The following is a 27,834-nucleotide window of genomic DNA, read 5'->3' as shown; positions in this document are numbered from 1 at the left end:
GTCAGTCAAATAGAATGTAGATCCCAGAAACATATCCACACATATAAGGACAATTGATTTTTCAACAGAGCTGCAAAGCCAACTTTGAGGAGAAAGGATAGTCTTCTTGACAAATGGTGCTGGAAGTATATAGCACACGGATATTGTGCCTAGATAGCCATATGCAAAAGTATGACCTTTGATCCCTACTTCACACCATATAAAGAATTAGCTAAGGGGGCGTCCCTAGTGGCGCAGTGGTTGAGAATCTGCCTGCTAATGCAGGGGACACGGGTTCGAGCCCTGGTCTGGGAGGATCCCACATGCCGCGGAGCGGCTGGGCCCGTGAGCCACAGCTACTGAGCCTGCGCGTCTGGAGCCTGTGCCCCGCAACGCGGGGGGGGGGAGTCACGATGGTGAAAGGCCCGCGCACCGCGATGAAGAGCGGCCCCCGCGCCACGATGAGGAGTGGCCCCCGCTTGCCGCAACTAGAGAGAGCCCTCGCACGAAACGAAGACCCAACACAGCCAAAAATAATAAATAAATAAAAATTTAAAAAAAAAAAAAAAAGAATTAGCTAAATGTAGATCAAAACATAAATCTCTAAAACTTGGACAAAATCTTTTTGACCTTGGGTTAAGCAAAGATTTCCTAGAGATGACACCAAAAACAAGATCCATAAATGAAAAAAAGTGATAAATTGGGTTTCATCTTTGGAAGCCATTATTAATAAAAGAAAAGCCACAGGTTGGAAGAAAATATTTACAAATTATATACCTGAAAAGACTTGTGTCTCTAACACGTATAGGACTCTCAAAACTCAGTAATTAGAAAAAATTTTAAAAATTAACAATATGGGTAAAAATATTTAAAAAGAGATCCTTCCAAGGAGGTGTACAGATGCAAGTAAGCACATAAAGTTGCTCAGTGTAATCAATTATTAGCTAAATGAAAATGAAAGCCCCAGGAGATACCACTACACACCTATTGAATGGCTAAAATTAGAAAAGTCCAAGCACACCAAGTACTGGTGAGGCAGTGTAGGAACTGGAAGTCTTTTACACTGCTAGTGGGAAGGAAAATGGTACAGTACCTTCAGTCAACAGTTTGGTTGTTTCCTTATAAGTTGAACATACACCGACCGTATGGGCCAGCCTTTCTGCACCTAGATATTTATGCAAGAAAAAGAAAGCATATGTTCATACAAAGACTTGTACGTGGATCATCATAGCATGTTTATTTTTAATAGACAGAATTGTAACAACCTCGAGCACCCATCAACAGGCGAATGAATAAACATACTGTGGTATACTCATACAGTGAAACACCACTCAGCAAAACAAAGTGATAAGCTATTGATACCCACAAAAATATGAATTACTCTCAAAATAATTCCATTGAGTGAAAGTAGCCAGATAAAAGAGTCCTCACTGTGTGAATCCATTTATATAAATTTCTAGAAAAATGCAAACACATCTCTAACGATAGAAAGCATATCAGTGGTCACTTGGGGATGTGGAGGGGTGGAATGTGAGGGAAAAAAAGGGGCTTTATGAATGAGGCATAAAAACACTTGCAAGTGATGGATATGTTCTTTTTCTTGATTGTGTTGGCAGGTCCATGGGTATATGCATATTTCAGAACGTAAATTGTGTTCTTTAAGTATGTGCAGTGTACGGTGTGTCCGTTCTATTTAACAGAGCCATTAAAAAAAGGCTAATAACAGACGTTTGTCTCAACAAATAAATGTAGCAAAGAACAGAAAAGTCAAGTGCAGTATGATCTCTGTCAGTTGAATTTTCCTATAGTTGATTTCCCTCAAAAAATATATCCCAGTTCTTAAAAGAGATGGGACTCTTAATAAAAGGTAAAAAAACCCGGCAAAGCCATCAGCAGGGTGAGCTCCAGCTAGTTTTCAATTGTGAGACACTAGGTGCACGGTGCAGACATGCTAGGATGTTTGTTCTTCCTGCCCAATAATTTAGAGAGGATATTAAACACCCCCGTTAAATGCCTGCAAGTGATGGCCAGAGTGGAGTTTGGAGAATGATGGCTGTGATCTTTAATATGGTTGTGCCTTTGTAAAGAGGCTCACTCAGAATTTCCAGGGTAATTTTGGAGTCAACTTTTTTTTTGTTTTTTGGATGATATATATGTCTAACTCACCTCAAGGATATATCCACGTGCTCTTGAAGTTAGGCATCAGCTGATGTAAATTTGTGTGGTTATCTCCTGACCTAACCTTTTAGCTTCTTTTTGTTCCTTGATTGTAGTTAAGCTTCATCTTGCCTCAGGGCCTTTGTATTTGCTGTTCCCATGTTTTGGAAATATTATTTCCAGAAAAATTGTCCATAAATGATTCCTTTCTATTCTTTGACACTCATCTGTTAAAGATATTTTTTCCTTGATTGTCCTACTAGCCTAACTCAGTCCCAATTTATCACATTACCTTACTTCTTTCACAGAATAATAATCAAAACAAATATTATCTTTGGTGTCTTTTTGTATTTAGATGAACTTCTTCCCAAAGAATTCAAGCCCCACAGTGACAGAGGTTGTTACCTTTCTTATCCCTTATTCCATGTCTTAGAACTGTGTCTGGCATGTAGTAATCACTTGAGGCCTGTTGACTGTGTAAAGAATATGTGAGTAGATGAACAGATTTGGAGTTATTTGAGGTCGCTCTTAATGATGGCTGGTGTTGGTGATTAAATTAAAACTGTAGGTTTTAGAGTTGGAAGTGATCTTGCTGAGTCTCACAGCTACGGCAAAACTCTCCCTACTGTAGCATCCCTGACAGATGATCAAGTGTGAACTTGAATAACTGTATATGAAAGACCCTAACCAGGGCAACCTCCTAGCTTTCTTTAAGCAGATCACAACCTTCCATGGGAGTTTGCTCCCTATTATTCAGCTGTAATTAGGAGAAAACGGTTTGATTTACCCAGAATCATCTTCTCTCAGTCCCCTTGTTCTAGTTCCTAGAGAATAGACAGGACAGAGTTTCCTCTAAATTACATCCTTTGGGTTTGCATTCCTGCTTGTAACAAAATAAGCACCGTGCTATGGCAAAATTCCCCTTGATTGTCTGCCACTTGTTGCTACATTGCTTGTTAGTGTTTAGAAATAATTTGTGTTAACGTTCCACATTATAATTGATGGAGTACAGAAATAAAAGAGATCTCGGGGTTATGTCAGACGCAATCAGACAGCTATTTTAACTTACGCTTTTAATGTATTTAATGCTGACACTGTGAGGAGTTGAGTAGTATAGTCACCGCATTATTGCCATTGCTGAAAAAATGTATTTATGGTGAAATTTATGGTAACTTTGAAAGCATTAGCTGATGGGGGAATTGTCAGCTACATCTTAGAGCTCTGAGCATTTCTCAAAAAGTTGTGATACGAAACACTTCTGCCTTTTCTTGTATTTCTGTTATGTTCAACTACTTCACAAAAAGCATTCTTCATATTCCTGAAATAATGATGGGCTTAGTTGAGATTCCCTTGGGTCATAAGGGACCAACATGTGTGCATAATAGTGTCGAGTTACACAGAGCCTCGATGTTTGGCTCCAGACTGAAAGCCCCATGGAGTCGTTTATTCACATCTGTTCACCAATGTGTATGAATGGGAGAAAACCAAAGTTCTGGTTTGTTCGATCAAGGGGAGCCACACTCCTTTTACTTTTGCTGTGACAAACAAGTAAAGAGGTGTAAAATATCTGAAAAGAGCCTCTTAGGGTTTGGTAGAACGCTTAAGTGGGATGTAGAGAATATACAACAAAAAGAAAAGCAAGTGAGTACTGCTGGCAAAGTTTTTCAAGGACAGCTAACAAAATAATAATAGTAGTAACAACAATAGTAAGATTGATTTTAAAAGACTGAAGAGTGGCATGGATTCCTAAGCACTCTACCTGTATTAACTCCACGCCACAGCTCTGTAAAATGGGTGAGGTTATTAAGAGGAGGTTGTTTTTCAAAGAGGAAGTGAAACAAAAAGAAGTAACACTCCTGAAGTCCCACCACTACTAAGTGGTGGAGCTGGGGAAAAAAGATCCAGGCAAATTAATTTCAGAGTTAGTGCTCTTACCAGTCGGTTATGTCCCACAGGTAATATTTGCACATTTTGAAATCACTTTACAAATACTATTTTTACCCCTAAAGTACACAGGGAATACCCAGGGAAATTGGCATTATAATTATTTTTATTTCTTTGCCACTAATCTGTTAACTTTTGGCAGTTCAGCATGCTTCCCCAACTTCTTAAAAATTCATCCTACAATCCAAAACAATAAGGGCTAGTGAAAATAAATGTCTTGTAAATCCAGTTCAAGAGAGCAACTAAAAACTAAGGCCCCCAAGGATGTAAAAGAGAAAGCAAAAGAAAAGAAGAGACAAGAAGCCCAAACCTTATGATTAAGCTCCACGTTGTTAGGTAAAGGGGCATTTAATCAATGCTTCTTTAATACCTTGTGCACAGAGGCATGGCTCTACAGAAGCCAAGGAGTCTCCCTTTCATCACTGATTCATGGTATGCTTCTGGCAGGGTCACTTCCTTCCTTGAGCCTCAAAGCTTTTCATCAAGACAGTGAGGGAAATGGAACAAGGTTAGCTCTCACAAGCCAGCTCTCATGTTCTCTCATGTTACCTGTGAGTCTAGGTAAGTGCCCAATGTCTTTAACATGACAGATTATATTTTTTCTTAACCATTTCTCTTTTCCTGATTTTCACGTAATTTCTAATACATAGTAGAATAGTAGAAAAGAAAACATACCACACTGAAAAGTAACTGATACACTAACTTTCCATTCCCATTTCACTGCCAGTTCAGCCAAAAGCCTTTTGTAGAATTCTGATGCAGACCATGAAAACACACTGTAAGTGTTCCAAAGTCTTTTCCATATTTGGTAGTCCTGTGATTTCCATTGGCAGAACTATCTTGGACTGTCATCTGAAAATCTATCAAAAAGAAATTGTCATAGGAATTCATATCAATGATATTGGAGAAAGAAATCCTTGACCTTATCTTACTGTGTGAACCTTCATCCATGTACAAAATCAACAGGAAAGGTTAAACTTTAAAGGCAACATATTCCCATGAATAGAAGGGAGAACATAACACAAATAATATACAATGCTAACATTATGTACATACACGTATATACAAGTGGTCTTGAAATATATTCCCAGATATTAATTGGATTAAAGTTTGGGGCAATAAAGCATTTTTTCTCATAGAGAACATTATTCTTTAAGGCACATACAGACACACATATCTGCCCTGCTGTCCTCTCACAGTTTCAGTTGATTCCAGTCATGTCCCCAGTTCATTTCCCCATATATTTATTCTCGGATTAGTAATTTTTGAACAGGTGTTCATCTCTTTAGAAATACCTGTGCCATGACCGCAGAGTACTCAGATTTCTTTTTGGCATTTGGTGGCATATGATGGGGAAAGTGACGAGTTGTATGACAGGAGAGGTACAAGGTGAACCTTAGAGTAAGTAAGACTTTATGCATAGTTCTTAATCCTAAAAGGAAAAGAGAAGGATAGCAGTGAAAGTCATTGGAATAAAGGACCTCTCAGATGAATCAGCATTAGGATAATTCTTTGGTTACTGGCTGTCCAGTCGATTTAGGTTATAAAGTATTCCTGAGTGACTGCATCACTTTATGAAAGGATCTACCTAACTATAGCTTTCTTTTGCTGGAATTAGTTTATATGGCAATAATATGCATAGAGAATGGCAATTGTGAATTCATGTCTTCCCCAAATTGAAGACACTCGTTAAGGTACAAGTTTCCCCAAGACTGCAAATGATTTATCCATACTATACTAACTGAGACTGTGTCTTAGCACTCTTGTTTGTTAAAGGAGATAACAAGGCTAACTTTGAGTAGAGTAATAGCACGATACTTAGAAAATACTTTCAGGTTAAGTTTTGTAAACAAAGTTCAGTGTTTACCCACCAAAAGCAAATTAGCTCATTTAGTATTGCAGGAAATGCCTTCATACTTTTTCACTGCCACTAAAGGAATTTAAAACACCTGTTGGATATATTCCCTCCTAGAATGCCATTTGTACACTTATTCCTAATAGGACCTGTTATTTTAAATGCAAACTCATATTAGAAGGCTCAGAATTGATACTCAGTATTTTTAGTGACCACATGGTTTAGGGTTCTCAGATTTGGGCTCAGACTTGCATTTCAAGCATTGCAATCTGGGCTTGTTAAATGATTTCCTTGCAACCAGGAAAAATTGTTTATCTGAATCTAAAGTCCAATTAAAGAAATGTGATAGTGGTGTTAGTTTTTGATGAAGCAGACTAGCATAGCAGCTAGGGCAATTATGGACAAGTTACATTTAACCTCTCTGTGCCTCAGTGTCTTCCTCTGAAACTGAGTTTCTTCATCATTGGTGATAAATACTGGTACCAATTTGACAGAGTTATTGTAAGAAATGAAGGAGTTCACAAATTTCCTAAAGGCTTAATGTTTGGCTTGTCATTACTAAATGCTGGTAATTATTAGTAAAACAATTTCCCTCTATTATTTATTATATCAAAATAATAATGATAAGGGCCTGTTATTTTAGTAGTTCTATTTTTTGGTCATATAGTTTAGACTAACTCATATTGTTTAAATGTGAAACCAAGAAGAAAAACAGTTTTGTTTTGTTTTTTTAACCTGGTCAAGGAACCCAAATCACCTAATTCAGAAATGTTTCTAACTTGGCATCTGTTTTGAATCTGTCACAGCCAGAGAAAGTTTATTGTCTCAGAAAGTGACAGCCTTGTATTTGTGTAGCATAAAAAAGAAGATACATGCTAGATAAGATACATACCCCTTATCATAGTCATACCACATAGAGTGCAAAACTATTCCTGCTGGGTTCAAACATTGTGATTCAGAGCCTGCCATTGCCTATTATCAGGAGCAGGAAAGCGTAAGAACTGTATGTGTTTGCCCTTAAGTTGGTCTACAACACAGATACTGTCAATCAGCCTCTGATAGTACCCTCCCCGTGGACAACCTTCTGTGCTCTTTTGAGCATGCTCAGATGGAGTCTACCATCAGTGTGGTGGGAGTTCACTTGGCTTCAAGTGTGTCCATGTTGAAGGGTGAAATTAACAAATACTAACCAAATTTGTGGCTGTCCAAACTAGGAAAATAGTTAAAGAATCAAGACATGAAGAATCAGGCAAATACTCATTTGGCATCAACCCAATAAAAAAGCTTCTTGGTCGGAAAAAAGTTGCCAAAGATGAAAGCCCAGAATAGTGCTACCTTAGCCTAACCACAGTGTCAAAGCAAATAACACACATACACACAAACGCAAAAGGAAGCCCTCTTTACACTAATGCCCCAAAGTCCTTTATGGGTCTTCAAATTGAGCAGATTAGGTAGGTTGATGGTTGTCCTTTACGGACTGGGTCCACCTAACAAGACTGGTTACTAACAGAATATCTCTGTTTTGTCATTTAATAGACATCCCAAACTTAATATACCTTGCAATCAAATACACACATAGTCACTCATGCTTATCCTGTAGACTTTCCAAAACAGAAACGGGCAGCTCCATTCATCCTGGTGCTCAGTTACAAAATGTGATTCATCTTTGACTTTTTTCTTTCCCTCTCCTTTCACATCCAATACAGAACCAAAATGTGTCACCCCTATCTTTGAGATAGAACCAGAATTTGACAATTTCTCGATTTTTCCACTATTACCACTCAGGATTAAGATTTCGTTGTCTGTCATCTTAATTATTATCCCTCTGAAATGTGTCCTTAACACAGTGGCCGGAGAACCCTTTGAGAATCTAAGTCAGAAGAATTATGTGACTTCAGTGTCTTCCCCTTCATCATAGTTGAAGCTGAAGTTCTTAAAATGCTGGAAAGTTGCTACATGATTACCCTCCACATTATATATTTGATCTCATCTCCTCCACCTCTACTCCTTGCTCACTGTTTTCCAAACACCTTATACTCTTTAGTCCTTGATGTTCAACAAGTATAGTAGGCAGACATTTTCACTTGCTGTTCCCTTTACCTGAATTGCTATTCTCTTAACTATCTACAGTACTCATCCACTCACTTTTTTAGGTCTTTTCTCAAATATCACTGTCTCCATTATGAGGCCTTGCTTGGATTCCCTGTAATAACCTGCAGCCCCACTAATACATCCTACCTCCTTAGAAGCCTCCCTTCTATTGTAGAATCTGTTGAATGAATGAATGTAGTGAGCTATGTCTAATTCCCAAAAAAATAAACATCAACCGTAAACACTTGTTGAGAGACGGGTTCAGGGTATAAAGAATAAAAGAAGTGTAAATTCAGGCCTTACCATTCACCATCCATTCCCTCAGGGTTCTGCTATGGTGTATCTTTGAATAAAAAGCACAATTTGATAAGACTAATTAATAGCTTAAATTCATTAGAATCCCAAACCTTTTATAGTAGAAATGTGATAAAAATTGTGTCAGAGATTCTCAACAAAATGTTAGCAAATTGAAGCTAAAAAAGTATAAAAACAATTATATACCATGACCAAACGGGATTTGTGTCAGGTATATAAGGCTGGTTCAACATTTGAAAATTAATTAATATCCATCCAAGATAAAAAAGGAAAAAAAAAAACATATAAATACATGCGGAAGAAGCATTTGACAAAATCCAGCGTGCACTCATGAGAAAAACTCTCAGTAAACTAGGAATAGAGAGGGACTTTCTTAACTTGATAAATACGATCTACAAAAAAACCAATAGCTAACATCATACTTACTGGAGAGAAACTCAATGCTTTCCCGCTAAGATTAAGCACAAGGCAAAGATGTCCTCCTTTATTATAACTTTTCAATATTGTGCTGCAAGTCCTTGCTAATGCAATAAGGCAAGAAAAGAAAATAAAAGGTGTACAGATTGAGAAGGAAGACATAAAACTGTCTTTGTTCACAGGTGACATGATCATCTATGTAGAAAATCTTAAAGAGTTGACCCAAAACTCCTGTAACTAATAAGTGATTATAGCAAGGTTGCAGGATCCAAGGTTAATATACAAAAGGTAATTGCTTTCCTATGTACCAGTAATGAACAAGTGGAATAGGTTAAAAAAAAACCCACACTATTTACAATAGCTCTGCCAGAAATGTAATACTTCAGTATAAATCTAATAAAATAAGTGCAACCTCTATAGGAGGAAAACTACAAAACCGTGATGAAGTCAAAGAATAGCTAAATAAATAGAGAGATATTGCATGTTTATGAATAGGAAGACTCGGTATTATCAAAATGTCAGTTCTTTCTGACTTAATCTATAGAAATTCAGTGCGATCCCAATCAAAATCCCAGCAAGTTATTTTATGGATATTGGCAAACTGATTCTAAAGTCCATATGAAGAGGCAAGAGACCCAGAATAGCTGTCACCTCATTGAAGAAGGACAAAGTTGAAGGAATGACACTACCCAGCTTGAAGACTTATTATGAAGGTGCAGTAATCAAGACAGGGTGGTATTGGTGAAAGAACAAATAGATAAATGGAACAGAATAAAGAGCCCCAAAATAGACCCACATAAATACAGTCAACTGATCTTTGGCAAAAGAACAAAGGCAATACAATGGAGCAAAGATAGTCTTTTCATCAAATAGTGTGGAAACAACTGGATGTCCATAGTAAAAAAAAAAAAAAAAAAAATCTAGACACAGACTTTATATCCTTCATAAAAATTAACTCAAAATGAGCCACAGACCTAAATGTAAAACACAAAACTGTAAAACTCCCAGAAGATAACATAGGAGAAAATCTAGATGACCTTGGGTATGGCAATGACTTAAAATATAACACCAAAGGCACAATCCATGAAAGAAAGAATTGATAAGCTAGACTTCATTAAAATAGAAAATATTCTATTTAAATATTCATTAAAATAGAAAATAGAAAATTTCTGCTCTGTGAAAATCACTATCAAGCCACAGAGTCGGAGAAAACATTTGTAAAAGATGCATCTTGTTAGGGTAAAGTGGCAACTTGCAAGCTTCTTACATGTGCAACTGGTGTAATTTATTTTGGTATGTAGTGTGTGGTACAGACTTTAGTTTTCAATGGGTGTGTAGTTTTCTAGGCATCAATTTTAAAGATTATAACTTGACTTTATCACAATCAAACTTCCCAGACATACTTAGAACTATTTGTGGATATTCTTTTCTGTTTAATTTGTATATGTGTTCATTCATGTAGTAATGCTACAATGTTTGAATTGTAGTGGCTTTATAGTTAAGTTATATAGCTGCCTGCTAATTAACAGATACTCAACTTCTAGTAAAATTTATGACTTGTACCTGAATGCCTCCAGATTATGTTCTTCATTCAGACTCTTTACTCTTCACTCAATATAAATTCAGAGCTGATATACATTAAAAACTGAACTAAGGTGGCTAACATGTTTTACTTTTCATCTATATTCCTAGATTTAAAATATGAGAAAGTAATAGAATGCAACATTTTTAAAAACCTCTAATGACTCACATTTTCTATCTCTAATTAAAACAGAATACCCTGTGGAATATCTTTGCATCATTTACCCGGTTTCATTAATTCTGGCTGCTGCAGTTAATTTAAATTCACTCTGGTAAAATGAGAGCTCAGTATAAGCTTTTAGGATACTCAGTGAGACTTACAAATAGTCATCTGCTAGATGGTAAACAGTAAACAGTCTTGTTTATTGCAAATAATCTTAGCCAATAAATGTTATTTATGCTCCATTTAAGAATAAAGATGTTAATCTGAGATCACAAAACGATCTTTTTGTTAAAGCTAAAAGCAATTCTGCTTTGATTAGTTGAAAATGCAAATATTACCCAACTTCTTTCTCCTCCTTTGATAGCTGTATAGAAATAAAACTAAATATAAGAATGTAAGCCAAACCCACTACAAATGAAACTGCACTACAGGCCCAGTATCTTCAGTGATTTCTAGATGATTTCTATGCTCAAACCTTCATTCTGTCCTCTCTTCCTAAACAGAATTGTTTTTTTTTCTTTTTTTTTTTTTGGTTTTGAGTAACTTTTATTACACAAGAGATTCATATTCTTTATAGAGAAATCATGTAATCAAATAATCCAAAAATAGATTAAAGAGCAGCCATAATTCCACCTCTCATATATTATCACTGTATCTATTTTATACTATAGCTTTCTTATATATATTTTTAACATCTTTATTGGAGTATAATTGCTTTACAATGTTGTGTTAGTCTCTGCTGTATAACAGTGCTTCAGCTATATGTATATATATATATCCCCATAGCCCCTCTGTTTTGCGTCTCCCTCCCACCCTCCCTATCCCACCCCTCTAGGTGGTCACAAAGCCCCGAGCTGATCTCCCTGTGCTATTTGGCTGCTTCCCACTAGCTATCTATTTTACATTTGGTAGTGTATATATGTCCATGCCACTCTCTCACTTCGTCCCAGCTTACCCTTTCCCCTCTCCATGTCCCTAAACAGAATTTTAAGAAGTTAGCCAAGATAAAATGAGAAACTGATTTAGACTTAGGTCCCAAATTTACAGCTTCAACGATTTAGGAAAATTCCTTGACAGCTATACTGAGCCTCAGTTTTCACATTTGTAAAAGGGTGAGGATGTAAAAAACTGAACTTCTGGAAATGCCTGTCATTCTTTTTTTTTTTTTTTTTAATTTTTATTTATTTATTTATTTATTTATGGCTGTGTTGGGTCTTCGTTTCTGTGCGAGGGCTTCCTCTAGTTGCGGCAAGCGGGGGCCACTCTTCATCGCGGTGCGCGGGCCTCTCATTATCGCGGCCTCTCTTGTTGCGGAGCACAGGCTCCAGACGCGCAGGCTTAGTATTTGTGGCTCACGGGCCTAGTTGCTCCGCGGCACGTGGGATCTTCCCAGACCAGGGCTCGAACCCGTGTCCCCTGCATTGGCAGGCAGATTCTCAACCACTGCGCCACCAGGGAAGCCCTGGAAATGCCTGTCATTCTGATTGGATATTTTTAAAATGTTAACTGAAATTTAAATGTATAAATTATAAAAAGAAGAAGACAAAAAGGCCTATTATCATTTTATTACCCTGGTGGTCCACTGATAGGAGAAGGGGCTTCTCTAAGTAGTTTTCTTCATCCTGATTTCTGGACACTCCCTTCTTTAATCTGCTTTTGGAGGCAGCGGGTGACATTTTGGCAAGTTTTATTCAATTTCTTTATGCTTTGGTTTTAGGAAAGAAGAATAGTAGCTGTGCTGAGCTCTGCCAGGTCAGATAGAATTTTGGAGTATTCTCTTGCTCTCTCTTATAGACAGCCACTGTCATTTGGTAAGCCATAAGCCTTCCTTTGCTTTAACTGTGGTTAGTGTGTTTGCTGGATTTCTAAAATATATTTTTAGTGTTTACTTGTTTAGATTGAAAAGATTGGGCTATATTTTTAAAAGTTTATCCCTTCATTTTGGAAGGCCTTTTAGGTTGTGTTATTGCATGCAAGAGAGCTAATGGAATTCTGGACTCCATATTTTCGTTTTTACGTTTTTTTTTTTTTTTTTCTCAGACTTTGAACCAACAATGGCTAAGAATGAAAGGAACTCAGACCCAAATATTTTTTTTCCCTTGTAAAGCACAGAGAATATGGAAAAAAATGAAATTGGGAAATTGTTTTGCTCCTCTTCCTCCTCCTTTTTGGTCAGTTACCTTAGTCGTCCACCTCAATTTGTATTTCTAGCCTGGCTTCAGAAAGACATGAATTTGATGAACTACACACTGTTGGAGTAGTAGATTGCTAGCAGGAACCAAGATCCAGACAACCTTCAATGGAGGCTTCATGGAATTATATTCAAGAAGGATGGTCCAGCCAATTTCCTCACTTCCATTGTGAAAGGAGTTCCCTGTTCCTAAGAAAATGGACCTATGTCCGACTTACACAGAAGATGGAGATTTATCCCAGTGCATTTATATATGTATATATATTAAAATTATATATATATATATTATGCCTAATGGAAATATCTCAGATGGTCTATTTTGTGTTTTTTCTTTAATTTTACTTATAAAATTGTGACCATTAACTCAAAAGAGGAGAACTTTAAAAATTAATTAAAAAGACATTCTCAGTAGTCTAAGGTTCAGAGTGACTTGGCAGAGAAAATTGCTGAATGGTTAGATAAGAGCGCTGGTATGCTTGGCTATTGTAACACTTTCCATTTGAGTTTCTCTTCCTTGGAATTACAAGAACTATATGACTCAAGAGAAAGATTGATAATTAGGAATATTCTGCTTGCTTTTTATATAGCCGAATGAAGAACATTTTGATTAATTATTTGGAGGTCATAGGAAGGAAACTTCATGATCTAACTTTTGAACAAGTAGTGTTGCAACACAAAGCTATGACTTCAAATTAAGAAGGAAATTTGAAATGACCTATTTCTTTTGGCATCTCAATCCAGATATCTGTCAGTAAAATGAGTCACTTTTCAGTCAAATGGGTGGTCAGCAATATAATTTTTTATTGGGAAGCTGAAAGACACCATTGCCAAACAGAGCATCTGCAGTGTTAACATCTATATTTGAGCATCTTTCGTTTTCCCAAGGGGTGCAGATGAGAAGAAGGAAGGCAGAGAAATGCACTTGAATAAAGCTTTTCAAGGTGGCTAGAACAGAGAGCATTCCCAGAGGCAGGTCAAGGTCAACCCAAGAACAACTCTCTCAGTGCTTTCACAACTAGTTAAAATACAAGACCAGTAGTAACTCAGCTCTCAAATCAGTGCTGAAATCAAGCAGAAGGTTGTTAATATTGATACGGTTAACATACATCAAATAGGATTACTGAATTTTCTAAATCGAAAAGTTCTCCACAGTGTTGGCATTTCCTTACTGAACTCCCAGGATTGTTTGGTTTCAAAGGCTGTTGGGCTCAAGACGCATTTTGTTTTAAATAATCCTTCATAAAAAGTTCAGCTTTCAGTCTAATATGATTGAAACCCAGTTTGAGTGCGTTTTATAATGCACTGAACTGGAAAGACTATGGTCATGGAATTATGCAAAACATGGTAGGCGAAGGAGTGATATGTGGGGAGGAGGTGATCAAAGAAATCAGTGAGACTTGGTATGTCTTGTTATCTCATTTTATTTACCTTTTAGAACTCTTCCAAATATTAGAGGAAAGAAATCAATATCAATTTTCACCTGTCACGTTCCACACTTCAATTATTAATGAATGTCAAATTTGACCACAGTTTTCTGTACCACCTGCTCTGCAATAATATTTCTGAGCCTTTATTAAAAGTGTAAAATTGTCATTGAATTTCCAAATATGATTCTGCAGTGGCTAATTCAGCTTGTTTTATTAATAAGCAAGTTCTGATGAGTAATACTAATTTAATACGCCTGCATGTAAGGTTAAAGTGTAAATTATTCCCGCCGAAGGTGATGAGACATGACTGCGATGTGGTGGTAGGGCACTCACCTTCCTGAACGAACCCTGCGAGCACACAGTTCTTGGGAGAAACCAGTACTTCATATAATAGGAAATCTGATATTATTTTGCATGTCTCCTGTAGCAGTGGAATGCACACACACACACGATCATGGGTGAAAAAACATACATGCGCACCTTAGATGCTTACAGTAATTTCTTCTTTTTTTTTTTTTTAACATCTTTATTGGAGTATAATTGCTTTACAATGGTGTGTAAGTTTCTGCTTTATAACCAAGTGAATCAGTTATACATATACATATGTTCCCATATCTCTTCCCTCTTGCATCTCCCTCCCTCCCACCCTCCCTATCCCCCACCTCTAGGTGGTCACAAAGCACCGAGCTGATCTCCCTGTGTTATGTGGCTGCTTCCCACCAGCTATCTATTTTACTTTTGGTCGTGTATATATGTCCATGCCACTCTCTCAGTTTGTCACAGCTTACCCTTCCCCCTCCCCATATCCTCAAGTCCATTCTCTAGTAGGTCTGGGTCTTTATTCCCATCTTGCCCTTAGGTTCTTCATGACAATTTTTTTTTTCTTAGATTCCATGTATATGTGTTAGCATATGGTATTTGTTTTTCTCTTTCTGACTTACTTCACTCTGTATGACAGACTCTAGGTCCATCCACCTCACTAAAAATAACTCAGTTTCATTTCTTTTTATGGCTGAGTAATATTCCATTGTATATGTGCCACATCTTCTTTATCCATTCATCTGTTGATGGACACTTAGGTTGCTTCCACGTCCTGGCTATTGTAAATAGAGCTGCAACGAACATTTTGGTACATGGCTCTTTTTGAATTATGGTTTTCTCAGGGTATATGCCCAGTAGTGGGATTGCTGGGTCATATGGTAGGTCTATTTTTAGTTTTTTAAGGAACCTCCATACTGTTCTTCATAGTAACTCTATCAATTTACATGCCCACCAACAGTGCAAGAGGGTTCCCTTTTTTCCACACCCTCTCCAGCATTTATTGTTTCTAGACTTTTTGATGATGGCCATTCTGACCGGTATGAGATGATATCTCATTGTAGTTTTGATTTGCATTTCTCTAATGATTAATGATGTTGAGCACTCTTTCATGTGTCTGTTGGCCATCTGTATATCTTCTTTGGAGAAATGCAAAAGTTTTAAGTTTCATTAGGTCCCATTTGTTTATTTTTGTTTTTATTTCCATTTCTCTAGGAGGTGGGTCAAAAAGAATCTTGCTGTGATTTATGTCATAGAGTGTTCTACCTATGTTTTCCTCTAAGAGTTTGATAGTCTCTGTCCTTACATTTAGGTCTTTAATGCAGTTTGAGTTTATTTTTGTGTATGGTATGTTTGTGTATGGTATGGAGTGTTCTAATTTCATACTTCTACTTGTACCTGTCCAGTTTTCCCAGCACCACTTATTGAAGAGGCTGTCTTTTCTCCATTGTATATTCTTGCCTCCTTTATCAAAGATAAGGTGACCATTTGTGCGTGGGTTTATCTGTGGGCTTTCTATCCTGTTCCATTGATCTACATTTCTGTTTTTGTGCCAGTACCATACTGTCTTGATTACTGTAGCTTTGTAATATAGTCTGAAGTCAGGGAGCCTGATTCCTCCAGCTCCGTTTTTCTTTCTCAAGATTGCTTTGGCTATTCAGGCTCTTTTGTGTTTCCATACAAATTGTGAAATTTTTTGTTCTAGTTCTGTGAAAAATGCCAGTTGTAGTTTGATAGGGATTGCATTGAATCTGTAGATTGCTATGGGTAGTAGAGTCATTTTCACAATGTTGATTCATCCAATCCAAGAAAATGGTATATCTCTCCATCAGTTTGTATCATCTTTAATTTCTTTCATCAGTATCTTATAATTTTCTGCATACAGGTCTTTTGTCTCCTTAAGTAGGTTTATTCCTAGATATTTTATTCTTTTGTTGCAATGGTAAATGAGAGTTTTTTCTTAATTTCACTTTCAGATTTTTCATCATTAGTGTATAGGAATGCTAGAGATTTCTGTGCATTAATTTTGTATCCTGCTACCTTGCCAAATTCATTGATTAGCTCTAGTAGTTTTCTGGTAGCATCTTTAGGATTCTCTATGTATAGTACCATGTCATCTGCAAACAGTGACAGCTTCACTTCTTCTTTTCTGGTTTGGATTCCTTTTATGTCTTTTTCTTCTCTGATTGCTGTGGCTAAAACTTCCAAAACTAAGTTGAATAATAGTGGTGAGAGTGGACAACCTTGTCTTGTTCCTGATCTTAGTGGAAAGGTTTCAGCTTTTCACCACTGAGGACAATGTTGGCTGTGGGTTTGTCATATATGGCCTTTATTATGTTGAGGAAAGTTCCCTCTATGCCTACTTTCTGCAGGGCTTTTAGCATAAATGGGTGTTGAATTTTGTTGAAAGCTTTCTCTGCATCTATTGAGATGATCATATGGATTTTCTCCTTCAATTTGTTAATATGGTGTATCATGTTGATTGATTTGCATATATTGAAGAATCCTTGCATTCCTGGGATAAATCCCACTTGGTCATGGTGTATGATCCTTTTAATGTGCTGTTGGATTCTGTTTGCTAGTATTTTGTTGAGGATTTTTGCATCTATGTTCATCAGTGATATTGGCCTGTAGTTTTCTTTCTTTGTGACATCTTTGTCTGGTTTTGGTATCAGGGTGATGGTGGCCTCATAAAATGAGTTTGGGAGTGTTCCTCCCTCTGCAATATTTTGGAAGAGTTTGAGAAGGATAGGTGTTAGCTCTTCTCTAAATGTTTGATAGAATTCGCCTGTGAAGCCATCTGGTCCTGGGCTTTTGTTTGTTGGAAGATTTTTAATCACAGTTTCAATTTCAGTGTTTGTGATTGGTCTGTTCATATTTTCTATTTCTTCCTGGTTCAGTCTCGGAAGGTTGTGCATTTCTAAGAATTTGTCCATTTCTTCCACGTTGTCCATTTTATTGGCATAGAGTTGCTTGTAGTAATCTCTCGTGATCGTTTGTATTTCTGCAGTGTCAGTTGTTACTTCTCCGTTTTCATTTCTAATTCTATTGATTTGCGTCTTCTCCCTTTTTTTCTTGATGAGTCTGGCTAATGGCTTATCAATTTTGTTTATCTTCTCGAAGAACCAGCTTTTAGTTTTATTGATCTTTGCTATCGTTTCCTTCATTTATTTTTGATTTATTTCTGATCTGATCTTTATGATTTCTTTCCTTCTGCTAACTTTGGGGTTTTTTTGTTCTTCTTTCTTTAATTGTTTTAGGTGTAAGGTTAGGTTGTTTATTTGAGACGTTTCTTGTTTCTTAAGGTAGGATTGTATTGCTAGAAACTTCCCTCTTAGAACTGCTTTTGCTGCATCCCATAGGTTTTGAGTCATCGTGTTTTCATTGTCATTTGTTTCTAGGTATTTTTTGATTTCCTCTTTGATTTCTTCAGTGATCTCTTGGTTATTAAGTAGTGTATTGTTTAGCCTCCATGTGTTTGTAGTTTTTACAGATTTTTTCCTGTAATTGATGTCTAGTCTCATAGAGTTGTGGTCGGAAAAGATACTTGATACGATTTCAATTTTCTGAAATTTACAAAGGCTTCATTTGTGACCCAAGATATGATCTATCCTGGAGAATGTTCCATGAGCACTTGAGAAGAATGTGTATTCTGTTGTTTTTGGATGGAATGTCCTATAGATATCAATTAAGTCCATCTTGTTTAATGTATCATTTAAAGCTTGTGTTTTCTTATTTATTTTCATTTTGGATGATCTGTCCATTGGTGAAAGTGGGGTGTTAAAGTCCCCTAGTATGATTGTGTTACTGTCGATTTCCCCTTTTATGGCTGTTAGTATTTGCCTTATGTATTGAGGTGCTCCTATGTTGGGTGCATAAATATTTACAATTGTTGTATCTTCTTCTTGGATCGATCCCTTGATCATTATGTAGTGTCCTTCTTTGTCTCTTGTAATAGTCTTTATTTTAAAGTCTATTTTGTCTGATATGAGAATTGCTACTCCAGCTTTCTTTGATTGCCATTTGCATGGAATATCTTTTTCTATCCCCTCACTTTCAGTCTGTATGTGTCCCTAGGTCTGAAGTGGGTCTCTTATAGACAGCATATATATGGGTCTTGTTTTTGTATCCATTCAGCCAGTCTATGTCCTTTGGTTGGAGCATTTAATCTATTTACATTTAAGGTAATTATCGATATGTATGTTCCTGTTCCCATTTTCTTAATTGTTTTGGGTTTGTTATTGTAGGTCTTTTCCTTCTCTTGTGTTTCCTGCCTAGAGAAGTTCCTTTAGCATTTGTTGTAAAGCTGGTTTGGTGGTGCTGAACTCTCTCAGCTTTTGCTTGTCTGTAAAGGTTTTAATTTCTCCATCAAATCTGAATGAGATCCTTGCTGGGTAGAGTAATCTTGGTTGTAGGTTTTTCTCCTTCATCACTTTAAATATGTCCTGCCACTCCCTTCTGGCTTGCAGAGTTTCTGCTGAAAGATCAGCTGTTAACCTTATGGGGATTCCCTTGTATGTTATGTGTTGCTTTTCCCTTGCTGCTTTTAATATTTTTTCTTTGCATTTAATGTTTGATAGTTTGATTAATATGTGTCTTGGCATGTTTCTCCTTGGATTTAACCTGAATGGGACTCTCTGCACTTCCTGGACTTGATTGACTATTTCCTTTCCCATATTAAGGAAGCTTTCAACCATAATCTCTTCAAATATTTTCTCAGTCCCTTTCTTTTTCTCTTCTTCTTCTGGGACCCCTATAATTCGAATGTTGGTGCATTTAATGTTGTCCCAGAGATCTCTGAGACTGTCTTCAATTCTTTTCATTCTATTTTCTTTATTCTGCTCTGCGGTAGTTATTTCCACTATTTTATCTTCCAGGTCACTTATCCCTTCTTCTGCCTTAGTTATTCTGCTATTGATCCCTTCTAGAGAATTTTAAATTTCATTTATTGTGTTGTTCATCTCTGTTTGTTTGCTTTTTAGTTCTTCTAGGTCCTTGTTAAACGTTTCTTGTATTTTCTCCATTCTATTTCCAAGATTTTGGATCATCTTTACTATCATAATTCTGAATTCTTTTTCAGGTAGACTGCTTATTTCCTCTTCATTTGTTAGGTCTGGTGGGTTTTTGCCTTGCTCCTTCACCTGCTGTGTGTTTTTCTGTCTTCTCATTTTGCTTAACTTACTGTGTTTGGGGTCTCCTTCTTGCAGGCTGCAGGTTCATAGTTCCTGCTGTTTCTGGTGTCTGTCCCCAGTGGCTAAAGTTGGTTCAGTGGGTTGTGTAGGCTTCCTGGTGGAGGGGACTAGTGCCTGAGTTCTGGTGGATGAGGCTGGATCTTGTCTTTCTGGTGGGCAGGTCCACGTCTGGTGGTGTGTTTTGGGGTGTCTGTGGCCTTATTATAATTTTAGGCAGCCTCTCTGCTAATGGGTGGGGTTGTGTTCCTGTGTTGCTAGTTGTTTGGCATAGGGTGTCCAGCACTGTAGCTTGCTGGTCATTGAGTGAATCTGGGTCTCGGCGTTGAGATGGAGATCTCTGGGAGATTTTCGCCATTTGATATTATGTGGAGCTGGGAGGTCTCTTGTGGACCAGTGTCCTGAAGTTGGCTCTCCCACCTCAGAGGCACAGCCCTGATGCCTGGCTGGAGCACCAAGAGCCTTTCATCCACATGGCTCATAATAAAAGGGAGAAAAAATAGAAAGAAAGAAAGAAGAGAAAATAAAATAAAGTAAAATAAAATAAAATAGTTATTAAAATAAAAAATAAAAAATAATTAAGAAAAAAATTTTTTCAAGTAATAAAAAAAAAGAAAGAAAAGACAGAACCCTAGGACAAATGGTGAAAGCAAAGCTATACAGACAAAATCTCACACAGAAGCATACACATACACACTCACAAAAAGAGAAAAAGGAAAAAAATATATATATCTTTGCTCCCGAAGTCCACCTCCTCAATTTGCGATGATTCGTTGTCTTTTCAGGTATTCCACAGATGCAGGTTACATCAACTTGATTGTGGAGATTTAATCTGCTGCTCCTGAGGCTGCTGGGAGAAATTTCCTTTTCTCTTCTTTGTTCGCACAGCTCCCGGGATTCAGCTTTGGATTTGGACCCGCCTCTGCATGTAGGTCGCCTGAGGGCGTCTGTTCTTCGCTCAGACAGGACGGGGTTAAAGGAGCAGCTGATTTGGGGTCTCTGGCTCACTCAGGCCGGGGGGAGGGAGGGGCACGGATGCAGGGCGAGCTTGGGACGGCAGAGGCTGGCGTGAAGTTGCACCAGCCTGATGCGCGCCGTGCGTTCTCCCAGGGAAGTTGTCCCTGGATCACGGGACCCTGGCAGTGACGGGCTGCACAGGCTCCCGGGAGGGGAGGTGTGGAGAGTGACCTGTGCTTGCACACAGGCTTCTTGGTGGCGGCAGCAGCAGCCTTAGTGTCTCATGCCCGTCTCTGTGGTCCGCGCTGATAGCCGCGGCTCGCGCCCATCTCTGGGGCTCCTTTAAGCGGCGCTGTTAATCCCCTCTCCTCGTGCACCAGGAAACAGAGAGGCAAGAAAAAGTCTCTTGTCTCTTCGGCAGCTGCTGACTTTTTCCCGGACTCCCTCCCGGCTAGCTGTGGCGCACTAACCCCTTCAGGCTGTGTTCACGCCGCCAACCCCAGTCCTCTCTCTGCGATCCAACCGAAGCCCGAGCCTCAGCTCCCAGCCCCCGCCCACCCCGGCGGGTGAGCAGACGAGCCTCTCGGGCTGGTGAGTGCTGGTCGGCACCTATCCTCCGTGCGGGAATCTCTCCGCTTTGCCCTCCGCACCCCTGTGGCTGCGCTCTCCTCCGTGGCTCCGAAGCTTCCCCCCTCTGCCACCCGCAGTCTCCGCCCGCGAAGGGGCTCCTAGTGTGTGGAAACCTTTCCTCCTTCACAGCTCCCTCCCACTGGTGCAGGTCCCATCCTTATTCTTTTGTCTCTGTTTTTTCTTTTTTCTTTTGCCCTACCCAGGTACATGGGGAGTTTCTTGCCTTTTGGGAGGTCTCAGTTCTTCTGCCAGCGTTCAGTAGGTGTTCTGTAGGAGTTGTTGCACATGTAGATGTATTTCTGATGTATTTGTGGGGAGGAAGGTGATCTCCACGTTTTACTCTGATGCCATCTTGAAGGTCCACCTCTACCACTTCTTACCTGAGAAATTTTTGACATATTACCTAACTACTATTTTCCACTTCAGAAAAATAGTGGTACTGATACAGCCTGCCTATAGGACTTATACATCTAATACAACAGCATTAGATGATAGATAGATAGATAGATAATCAAAGTCCAAATATCTAAACCCAAAATAAGCAGGATAGCCTTGCAGGCTGAGACTCAGGAAGAGTTGATGCTGTAGTTGATGTTGGAAGACCTTCTGCTGGCTGATTTCTCTTTCTCAGGAGACATTAGTCTTTGATTGCTCCACACCTTCAAAGGATTGCCTAAGGCCCACTCACATTATAGAAAAAAATCTGCTTTTTTCCAAGTCCACTGATTTAAAAATTAAAGATTAACATCCAAAAACACCCTCATAGAAACATCAGAATAATGTTTGGCCACATAACTTTTCACCATGGCCCAGATAAGCTGACACATAAAATTAGCCATGCAATTTCCTTTCCAGATCATTCACTGCTGATGTATAGTAACACAACCAATTTTTATATCTTAATCTTGTACCATACATATTTGCTGAATTTTTAAATTAACTCTAGTAACTTTTTAATGTACTATTTGGTATTTTCTATGTATATCAGTTAATATCTGCAGGTATAGATAGTTTTCCATCTCCCTTTTCAATTTGGCTGCCTTTGTTTATTTGTTTGCTTGTTTAATTGCTCTGACTAGTATTGATATTTCCAGTACTACATTGAATAAAAGTATCAAAAGTGAACATCCATATTTTGCTCCTGATCTTAGGGGAAAAGCTTTCAGTTTTCATCATTGAGTGTAATGTTAGTTTTTTCTTTTTCAATATATAGTCTTTGTGATGTTATTATGTTGAAAAAGACCTGTTATATTCTTAGTTTTCTGAGTGTTTATATCACAAAAGGGCATTGGATATTGTTACATGCTTTTCAATGTCAATTTAGAAAGTATTTATTTCACTAGTTCGATTAATGTAATACATTACCTTGACTGACTTTTTTAGTTAAAATATCCTTGCATGTGTAGGATACATCCCATTTGGTCATGATGTGTAATCTTTTTAATGTGCTGTTGGTTTCAGTTTGCTATTCTTTTGTTGCATCTGTAATCATCAGGAATAATGGTCTATGTTTTTTTTTCCTTGTCTTTACTTGTCCTTGATATCAGAATTAATTTGGCCTAATAGAATGTGTTAGGAATTTTTTCCTCCTCTTTAATGTTTTAGAACTTTCTGTGAAGAATTGGTGTTAATTCTTCTTTAAATGTTTGATAGTTATCACCAGTGAATCAATCTTTCCTTGGGCTTTTTATTTTAATTGGGAGCCTCCCCCATTATCAACATCCCCCACCAGGGGATTGAATACTGATCCAATCTCTTATTAATGCTCTGTTGATACTTTACATTTCACCTTGAGTCAGTTTTCAGAATTTGTGTATTTCCAAGAATCTGTCCATTGCATCTAGGTTATCTAAATTGTTGGGATAGCTTTTTGTTCATAGTAATCTATTATAATCCCATCTGTTTCTGCAAATTTAGTAGTAAATCTCCACTTTCATTTCTGAGTTTAAATATTTGTTGATTCTCTCTATTGTTTCATTGATTCTCATTTATCTCCACTCTAAACTTTATTATTTCCTTTATTTCTGCTATCTTTGGGTTTATTTGATTTTTTAAAAACATTTTATTTCTTCAAGGTGTAAAATTAGGCTATTGAAATGAGATTCTTCTTTTTTAGTGTATTCATTCACAGCTATATATTTTCTTGTTAACAATGACTTAACCTTATCCCATAAGTTTTGGTATGTTGTGTTTTCCTTTTCAATCATCTCTAAGTGTTTTTTTTAATAGATTATTTTTTTTAGAGCAGTTAAAGGTTCAGAGCAAAATTGAGCAGAAACTACAGAGAGTTCTCATATACTTCCTTCTCCTCCATATGCATAACCTCCCCCATTATCAACATCCCCCATCCGAGTGATACAACTGTTACAAACATGAACCTACAATGACCATGACTGTCATCCAAAGTCCATACTTTAATTAAGGTTTACTCTTGATGTTGTGCATATTATGGGTTTTGACAAATGTATAATGACATGAATCCACCTTGATAGTATCATAGAATATAATTTCATTGCCCTAAAATATCCTCTGTCATTCATCTATTCATACTTCCCTCCTCCTAACCCTGGAAGCCACTGGTCATTTTACTATCTCCATGAGTTTTCCTTTTCCATAATGTCATGTAGTTGGAATCATACAGTAAGAGCCTTTTCAGATTGGTTTCTTTCACTTAATAGTATGCATCTAATGTTCCTCCATCTCTTTTCTTAATAGTATTCTTTTCCTTTTAGCACTGAACAATATTCCATTGTCTGGATGCATCCCAGTTTGTTTATCCCTTCACCTACTGAAGAATATCTTGGTTGCTTCCCAGTTTTGGTAATTATGACTAAAGCTGGTATGAACATGTGTGCAGGACTTAATTTTTCAACTCCTTTGGGTAAATTCCAAGGAAAGTGATTGCTGGATTGTATAGTAAGGGTATCTTTAGTTTTATAAGAAACTGCCAAGCTGTCTTCCAAAGCACCACCTTTGCATTCTCACCAACAGTAAATGAGAATTCCTATTGGTTCATATCCTCATCAGCACTTGAGTTTGTCGATGTTTTGAATTTTGGCCATTTTAATAGGTATGTAGTGGTATCTTATTGCTCTTTTAAGTTGCAGTGTCCTAATGATATATAATGTGGAGCATCTTTTCATATGCTTATTTTCCATCTGTGTATCTTCTCCAGTGAAGTGTCTTTTCAGGACTTTTGTCCATTTTAAATCAAGTTGTTCAGTCTCTTATTGTTGTGTTTTAAGATTCCTTTTATATTTTGCATTATAATCCTTTTTCAGGTATGTCTTTTGCAAATATTTTCTCCCAGGCTTTGGCTTGTCTTCTAATTATCTTGAAAGTGTCTTTCACAGAGCAGAAATTTTAATTTTAATGAAGTTCATCAATTATTTCTTTCAGTATCGTTTCTTAGGTATTGTATCTAGCCAGTCATTGCTTTGTCCAAGGTATCCTATTTTCTCTTACGTTAACTTCTAAAAGTTTTATGATTTTGCTTTCAAATTTAAGGCTTTGACTCATTATGATTTAATTTTTGAAGGGTATAAGGCTTGTATCTAGATTCATTTTTTTTTTCATGTTGATGTCCAGTTGTTCCAGTATTATTTGTTGAAAAGACTGTCTTTGATCCATTGTATTATCTTTGCTCCTTTGTCAAAGATCAGCTGGTTTTATTTATATGAATTTCTTTCTGGGCTCTCCATTCTCTCCCACTGACCAATTTACCTACTCTTTCACCAACACCACACTGTCTTGATTACTGTAGCTTTACAATAAGACTTGAAGTTTGGTAGTGTCCATCCCCTAACAGTGTTCTTCTTCAATATTGTGTTGACTACTCTCTGTCTTTTCCTTTGCTGTATAGTCTTTAAAAATAGTTATTGATATCCACAAAATAACTTGCTGGAATTTTTATTGGGATTACATTGACTCTATAGAGCAAATTGGGAACTACATTTTGGCAATATTGAGACTTTCTATCCATGAACATACAATACAATATTTGAGGTGATGCCAAGATATGTGCCAATATGAAAGAAAGCAAAAAAATTCCAGAAATGCCAACTCTGAAGGTTCATTTTTGAGACTCTAAATTAACATACCATGGAAACTTCCCCAAATGAAGGTATTAAATATTTTTTATATTTTACCCATCTTTATTTGGATGTTCTTTTTTACACATAGCTGGACTCATTCTATCTGACTGAGCAAAATATAACAACAGTCCAGTAGAAATAATGAAAGGCTTAGTGTCCTGGAGAAGGAGAATTGAGAAGAGATGAGTTTAAAAGGTATTATAGATACAAATACAATAAGCCTTGTGGAATAATTCCATGAGAGATAAGATGCACATAGAAAAGACAAAAATGTCCAGGAAGTATCTGTCAAAAAATTTAAATGTTCTACAGGATACACAGCTCTTTGAAGGACAGTTTCCTAGACTTTGCAATTTTCATCACAGTCTTGAAGAAATAATCAAGGATGGCTTGTTATCTTGATTTGTTTGATTGGAGCTGAAGGTAACTGAGAGACGATCCTCCTGCTAGCCAAAAAAAGTCTTTATCTTTAAACTATTTATAATTACGTATAATAATGGTTTGTTACTTACAAGGCAATTTTAAAGGGCTTTTTGTCACTCTAGATTTTCTACTCTTATCAAACACTGGGTACCTCAATGTTCCATAAATGCTGGTAATTTTTGTTACTACCATGTATGACAACTCTCTCTACCTAAAGAGCAAAACTTCTCTATCTAAATCTCTTCCAAGACTGCCTCCTCCTGTTCTTCAAGATATATCACCGTGGCATGTGTGTGTGTGCAGAAATCTGTGTGTATACATATAGGTGAGACACACATGAAGATATGTATCTTCTCATCATTGTTACGTTTCCTGGTGCCCTCTCGGGAGTCAAATATCATCAGAAGTGTCTCTTACTGTGATTAAAAAATGCAAACACTGCAGTGCCCAATATAGTTAATTTCTTTCAATTTTCATACTAGTTTCCCACAAAAATGAGAAAATTTCCTTTCCTTCATTTTGAAGAGGAATTGAAGAAAAACTTTTTGTGCCCCCAAATCTGACAGAGGTACAAGAAATGTAGGTAGAGCTACTGAAGCTATTGGACTCACACCAAATGTATGTGTCAGTATCTGAAGGCAGATACAAAGTCACCCATCCCCACTCTTGTCTCATTTGGCAGCTTTTACTCACTCAACAAACACACTCAGACCTGTCCGCTCCCAGATTTTATTCATATGTGACCTCTCACCATATGTATTATAGATTTTGTAGACAGAAATCAGCTGTCTGCCTAACCTATGATGTTGCTCTGGATTGCACTTGAGTCATAGTCTTCTTGACTCCTCTACCTGGGTTAGCAACACAGGAAAAAATCACACAGTAGAAAAGACTGTTGCCACTCCCATGTATGATCTCTTACTCTGGTTGGGTTCTCAGTGTGCCCTGTAATCTTTATGCTCCTGTTACCTCTAAAGCATCCCCGTAACAGAAGTTCTAGGTTTTCACCACTGTCCACAAATCATCCCCCCTGTCATTGTCTGTTTATTCCCTAAGATTGATTTTTATCTCCTGTTTCACAGGGAAAAGAATGAACAGAAGTACAAGAGGTAGGGATTTCTTCTCATTTATGTTCTTTCAAATTACATGTGTTTCTGTGTCTGTACCTTGTATTACATCCTGCCTTCGTAAAAGGGGTCACTACTTTTTCCGTGGGTATTCTTGGACAAGTTTCTTTCTGCCTCCTCAGGGGCTTTGCTGCCACATCAACTTTATTTCTTTATTCTAGTATCGTGTTCTCTACTGGCTCTGTCCCATCAGCATTTCAACACACTTAAGCTTTCTAAACTTAATTTAAAAATATCACAGGACAAAACCAGGCAATATTCCGTTGTGTGACATTTTTTTGAATCCTCTGGATAGCTTTGCAATCCCACTCACAAGCTGCAAGAAAAGTTTGCATACACTATCTGCTCTCTGCCCCCATTTCCTCATCTAAGTTCTCAGTAATGTGGACTCCTCCTTTCTCAATCCACTATAAGTTCTGTTATCAAATCGCAAATGATGTCTCTATTTGTAAATGCAATATATAAAAAATTGGCTGTTACTTAATACCCTAATAGTTCAATTTTCTAGATTTTGACCTTTTAGTTCTATATTTACTCTATATTTCTAGCATTTCCTTTAATAATAAATTTTCTGACTAATGAGCTTATGTCAAAGGAATATTCAGTAAGATGTCTTTTTTCTACCTCACATTTTTAGTATCATTATGAATTTATGGATATCTAATATATTTAATTATTTATTTCAATATTTATTTTGATACTCAAATTATCCAGTTTTTTTCCAGTAGTATTTATGTATTTTTAAAACATGATTCTCATCTCAGGTGCCCTCAGACTGCAGCGGCTTGAAGCAGGGTTTCAGTTCCCGACCAGAGACTGAGGTCTTGTCTCAGCAGTGAGAGCACCAAATCCTAGCCACTAGACCAGTGGTCAGTGACAAGGCCCTGGTCCTTTGGCTTTGCAGGAAAGAATTCCCACAAAGACAGAAAGTAGTGAAACAAGTAAAGTGTGTATTAGGAGAAAAAAAAGAGTAGAG

This window comes from Balaenoptera musculus, chromosome 3, assembly GCF_009873245.2.
Source record: "Balaenoptera musculus isolate JJ_BM4_2016_0621 chromosome 3, mBalMus1.pri.v3, whole genome shotgun sequence".
Taxonomy (NCBI): domain Eukaryota; kingdom Metazoa; phylum Chordata; class Mammalia; order Artiodactyla; family Balaenopteridae; genus Balaenoptera; species Balaenoptera musculus.
The sequence above is the reverse complement of the archived record's forward strand: the minus strand, read 5'-3'. Positions refer to the sequence as shown.